Source organism: Dreissena polymorpha, chromosome 6, assembly GCF_020536995.1.
Source record: "Dreissena polymorpha isolate Duluth1 chromosome 6, UMN_Dpol_1.0, whole genome shotgun sequence".
NCBI classification, from domain to species: domain Eukaryota; kingdom Metazoa; phylum Mollusca; class Bivalvia; order Myida; family Dreissenidae; genus Dreissena; species Dreissena polymorpha.
Window position 1 is genome coordinate 6,632,442 of NC_068360.1, and position 5,922 is coordinate 6,638,363.

General features: G+C 31.3%; 1 non-coding gene across 1 annotated transcript; it reads right to left on the bottom strand.

Moving 5' to 3' along the window:
* Positions 1-5,422: 5,422 nt before the first annotated feature.
* On the bottom strand, positions 5,423-5,512 carry Trnaf-aaa (transfer RNA phenylalanine (anticodon AAA)). The gene is given in 2 exon segments: positions 5,423-5,458; positions 5,476-5,512. It is a non-coding gene; the product is annotated as a tRNA-Phe (tRNA).
* Positions 5,513-5,922: the final 410 nt, after the last annotated feature.

Genomic DNA, 5,922 nt, shown 5'->3' on the forward strand with positions numbered 1-5,922 from the left:
ATTACTATCTACAATACTTATTAACAAAGTATGTAACGATTTTAAACATGTCGTACAAATATTTATTGTTCAGATAAAATATTGAAATCTCATAGCAAAAACCAATCAACTGGAATATGCGTTTGCCAAATACACGTGATTGTTTATTACCACTTCATGTAAACGAGGTCACGGATAAAACGTTTCGGTGATATGTTGTATAGACAATAGTGTCATAAACCATGTTTGTGTGAGAAATCAGTATCAACGAACCTCCTCAACAGGTCTTTTTCTACATGGACACAATGAAACTGTTTTTCTGAGTTTGTCATTTAGTAATTATAATGAGTTTAGAAATACAGCGAGAGATAAGAACACGTTTTCTTTTTTCATTCTTCATTTGTGAGCGAACATTTAATTTTTATTTGAGCAATACAAATCTAATTATTATTGTTTTCCAATTTGACATTTTAAGTGAAATGTTGTAAATAATCATATCCCATTTGTTGAATAGTTATAGCTACTTAGTTAGTAATGAATGTGTCACACAAAGTTCTTTTATTAAATGACACAAGATAATACAAGCCAACATGTGTAGTTGTGTATTGTTTAATGCATATACATTTTTGTATGTTAAAGTGAAGAATGCACGATTTTTCAAATATTTATTAATTTTTATATTTTGTGTTAAAAACGTATAGTACATATATTTCAATATAAATTAAAATTAAAGTTTAGAAAAACATGTGTCGGAAAATGCGAAATAAGCCAAATATTTAATTCTAAAATCGAAAATGTCTGTACAGTCGAATTCGCCAGCATGTATATCATGCATGTACGTTTTGGTTTTACAGATCATTTTAATTTCCTGCAACAATATCTATTCATACGACACACGAACACTTACTCCGATCCTAATAAAAAGACGAATGCTTCGGTAATTATAGGAACATATGTACAAAATATCTTTGTTACAATTGGCTCAGGGCGCTTATTTGTCTTTGCTGCATTTAATAAAATTCGTCGTCAATGTATAATTGTTCTTGTCTATTTGGTGTTATTGTAACATATTGTTATCAATATATTACAATTTAACACATATATAAATCGTGCAGTCTCACTTAAAGGTAATTTGGAATGTTCACTTAGGTTAATATTTTTCAAATATTTGTATATGTATGCACTAGTTCAATCTTCTTAATTGATTGTTGATTGAAGAAGGCGGGCACATAGATTGTGTATGTGCTTAAGCAGCTGGAAACGACGTCAATACATCAAGTGTGTGCAATTATGTGACAGCGAACAAATGCTAATACAATAAACATCTGCGTGAGCATATACTCATGGTATTTTTCCAACAACATCTGTCATAAATGCCTTATAGCAAACAATGCATGCAGATGGTTACAGTAGTAAACATCGAAACATTTTCATAGTTATTCAAATTTAAAATAGTTCCACGTGGGCTGACACTCTTTGCCAAGTCCAATGTCAGAGACCACGAAGGCATCAAAAAGGTCCATTAGCGAAGTAATGTTGATATAAATTCTGAGATAATTTGTACTTGAGAAATTAGAGGAAACACATATTTTTCATCATTACTATAGTTAGTTAAATAAAATCCGCATTATAAAATGGTGAACTTTACAATTATAGCTATTTGATATTGTAAATAAGACATTGTTTATAAAGAATCTCGTATTTTTAAAAAGAAATGCGTTCTATATGACTTGTTAGTTTAGTTTATTTAAATGATTTCTAACGTATTATGAATACAAATGAAATTTAATATAATATACTACCTTTTTTTCTCATCAACATAACGCCTGTTGTATATCAATTTATCATATTAAAGGAAAATTAGCATTTATCTACCGAGGAATCAATCGGCATTCATAAAGATTCGTGTTAATACGAATTATTTGATATGATATACATTATATATCATTTAAACAGAGGTTGCACTTCATTAGATGAATCGAGGAGGAAACATATCAAGCACGTCTTTAATTATTTGACCTTCATCCACAGTGTTGTTACAAATACGTTTTTGTTAAATTATTAATTAATGAACTGTTTCGACTAATGAAGTCAGATTCTATGTCACAGAACTATTGGCACCTTTGTGATAACATTTTTTTAATTCTCAGTGTGTATACATGTGTGTTTTAATTAAATATGCGTATCATCTGTCAAAAATACAAAATAGTAAATGTTGGTTTATGTTTAATGACTACAAGTAATACCGCCTGTTGCTACAAGCGTGTGGATTGTAGTGTGAAGCAATAAGGCATCTCTATACTGGGTCACGGTCGCGTGTTATTGGGAAAGGTTTTCTTATACAAGAACAATTATTTCCATCATACAATCTAAAAGTAGAATATTATGTGCGTATGCCCAAATAAAACATGTAAATAAATTTTAAGATTATCATCCATATTTCATAATAAGCGTTTAAATAATCAAACGATTTATCGGGATAAACATATGACAATACTATAAAATAATGTTTTATAATTATCTGAGATTTGGATGCAGCATTTACCTCAAGCATCAATAAAAATAAGAATATAAAATTTGTAATTTTTAACAGGATATTATTGTGTTTCCTATGAAAATAATTTGATGTGAGCGTAGTCCCGAAGCAGATTATATGGAAGCGGAAAATTAAAAAAAAAGAAAAAGGGTTAAACATGCGAGTATTAAATAAAACTCTTTTACTAATTCCAATTGGTAGTATTATTCAATTACGTTTACATTTATGAACGTTTATGAATTGTAATTTGTAGATATGCTGTACACAATCAAGTTAATGAGGCCACGGTTACAGAAAGAAGTGACATACCAATTGGTCCGTGTACGTTTGCACTCTGTTTGTTTATATTTTCCCCTTTTTCTTTTATAAAAATTTATCTTTCACAAAATACTGTATATGCAGCCTTTTTGTTTTGCAAAGACAGTTAATATTTTTGGACAAACTTGCCCCAACTTATTATACTAGACAAATCAAAGAAATGGATGCCTTTTGATCTCATTATTTTGTTTGCCATTACTTCGCACAGACTAAGGATTGGGCAAAACTTAGGAGTAGCAACTTTTTTCATAGAAGCGATTACTTTTAAATTACCGAGATGAACATGATCAATAAAAAACAATAAACCAGACTAGATATAACATATAAAACGTCATTCGATGATTCTACAGGCTACTAGAAAAATTATGGAAGGGAATTACATTTTTTTTCCTAATCATTTTGATTTATAACAGACAATATTTTCTTAACACAAGGATTCTGATCTATTTAATAGATTTATTGACGTACATCGGCGTTTCGAAAGCATTACTCTTCAATGTCGATTTTATTTAGGAAACGAACACAACGGCTGTTAGGATTTTAAACTCAGATCATAATCATTACCATTTGAACACATGCAAAATAAAGATAATAAGTTGAACATAAATGATACATAATTTAAATCAATATTGTACAGTAAACGGTTACCTGTCGGTATAATGCAGGGCTAAAATCGAGGTTCTTGGCTTCAAATCCCACTAAACGGTATGATGAAAGTTAAAAAAAATCATAATAAACAAACACACAAATAAACATAACAATGTTACAACATAAGTATTAATAAAATGTTTGTCTTGTATTTAGACACCAAACTATTGATATTATCAAAAGCACTTTTCTTGAAATGGTTCCGGTTACTGTCTATTGGCAAAACGATTATTTTTTGTTTGATAATTCCCTATATGGGAGTGTATTTCTGGAGAAGACGATATACGAAATCGATGTTTAATTTGCTATCCCGATAGTAATATAAATTGTATTACATAGGTCGTCTCAATATGATCCTCCGTTGTGGGCTGACCTTGAAACAGTTGGCATGACCTGGAATTTATTGCCGTTCTGTCGTTCCTCTGCTTAAAGTACATGCAATGTTGGCGTTTTATTTCTCTCAGAATACCACCGATAGTATTGTAATTTTATATAGTAACATCACTTTTTTCCGTTTTATCTTTTTAGATTCAATGACATTAAACGTGATGGTTTCATCAATCAGTAAAAAAAGTTACATCATGAATCAAGAGGGCATTATGCGTATGATTTAACGAATATAATTATGGGAGAAATAGCCGATGAGAAGAAACTGTTAGAATGCGAATTAGCATATAATAACATAACACAAACAAGGTAAGTATTGATGCAAAGCATCAAAGGGCGTCGGGAATTTCAGTGTAAAAGGCACTCAATAAAGTTACATGGAAAGATTTTTTCTACTGTAAATATTAAGATATTGGCCGATTATTTTAAACAAAATAGAAAAAGATACTGGTATAACCATTATCTATAATTGTGTGTTATAACCCCCAAATAACCATTATTTACGATGTTGTGTTATAACCCCCAAATAACCATTATCTATGATTTTGTGTTGTAACCCCCAAATATTTCAGAGTTCATTTTATTTACATTGGTTTCCTTTTTTTACTGGCATCCGTGTGCAGTTTTCATTAATGGCACAGAACTGTGTAGGTTTAGAAAAAATCTGCTTCATCTTGTAAGCGTAATTTCATATTTTTCTTAACTTCAAGGGGAGATGATTCTGAACTTATTCTTACGTTGCTCATTTACGATAGGGGTTGAGTACTCATTGATATGAACACACTGTACAAGTTTGGAAAGTTTGTGAAATCTTTTAAACAAGTGGAAATTGTTTATTTTGTCAAATTTAATAGAAAACAATTCTGGACTTATTGTCCCGATGTTTCTCATTTTAAATGAGGTAAAAATGCTCATTGATATGAAGATACTGTAAGTTTGGAAAGAATTGGATGAAAAATGTTGACATAATCACCTAACCATGCAGTTTTTCACTTTTATTTTTAAATTTAAAGATACATAATTTTGGACTTATTGCTCATATAGAGTTTGGGTTGGGTCCTCATTGATAAAAAACCTGTGCAAGTTTGGGAACAATCGGATGAAAATGTTGGACTTCGAACAACGATTTCAAAATTTCTCAAATTCTAAGGAAGATAAATATGGACGTAATGGTCGGATAATGCTAAAGGGCCCATACCACCTGGATAGTAATACGTGTCGCGCGCGCTCCATAAGTGGTTCTTAAAAAAAAGCTCCGAGGAGTGCTTGACTCTAGGGAAACGGGTTGCTGGGACACAGCTCCTCCTTGATAAGCGGCTGCTTCCTTTATCGCAACTCATTGTTACAATCAATAATACGTATCGCGCTTCGCGCTCTAAATGTGGTAGGGATAGTACTTAGGGCCTATAATAGACAACCATAAAAATACATGGATAAGAGATGTGTTGTTTGCATTTATTTGTTAATATAAAGACACGTGTATTTTTTTAAAAGCTTTATTATATTTTTTAACCTGACTGAAAAAAATTGTCAGCCGACGAACTGTTCCGTTCGTGCCGGAACCCGGGATTAAACCGGGGGCCTTTAGATGATTTTTGCGTTAGCAACTTTAGTCTAACGCTCACCCAACTGAGCTATTCCGGCTGACATCATTTATGTACTGCTATTTGGTAAAGTTGTGTATAGCGATCGTCATTATATTTCTATTAATAAACTAAAACATTGTACATTTTCGTACCACTACGCCTTCCAATAAACTTGCTTGCGCGATAGGTCGTCAAATATCGTACTACATTGATTCTCCACTAAATAAGCAAATTAGAAAAACCACAAAATAAATATATTTTGATTATGTTTTGTGTTTATACAAAACCAGAAAGTTTCGCGTATTTGCCCAGTCCCTGTGATCTTTCCCCTGTGATCAGTTGTGGATCAGCTATTAATTAAAATAATTAGCTTTGCATTATTGGCAATAAATGTTGTAATAAATGTAATAGGCACAAATGCAGTACTTATTTACAATAATTTACACAAAAATCACCAATATGCAAGAT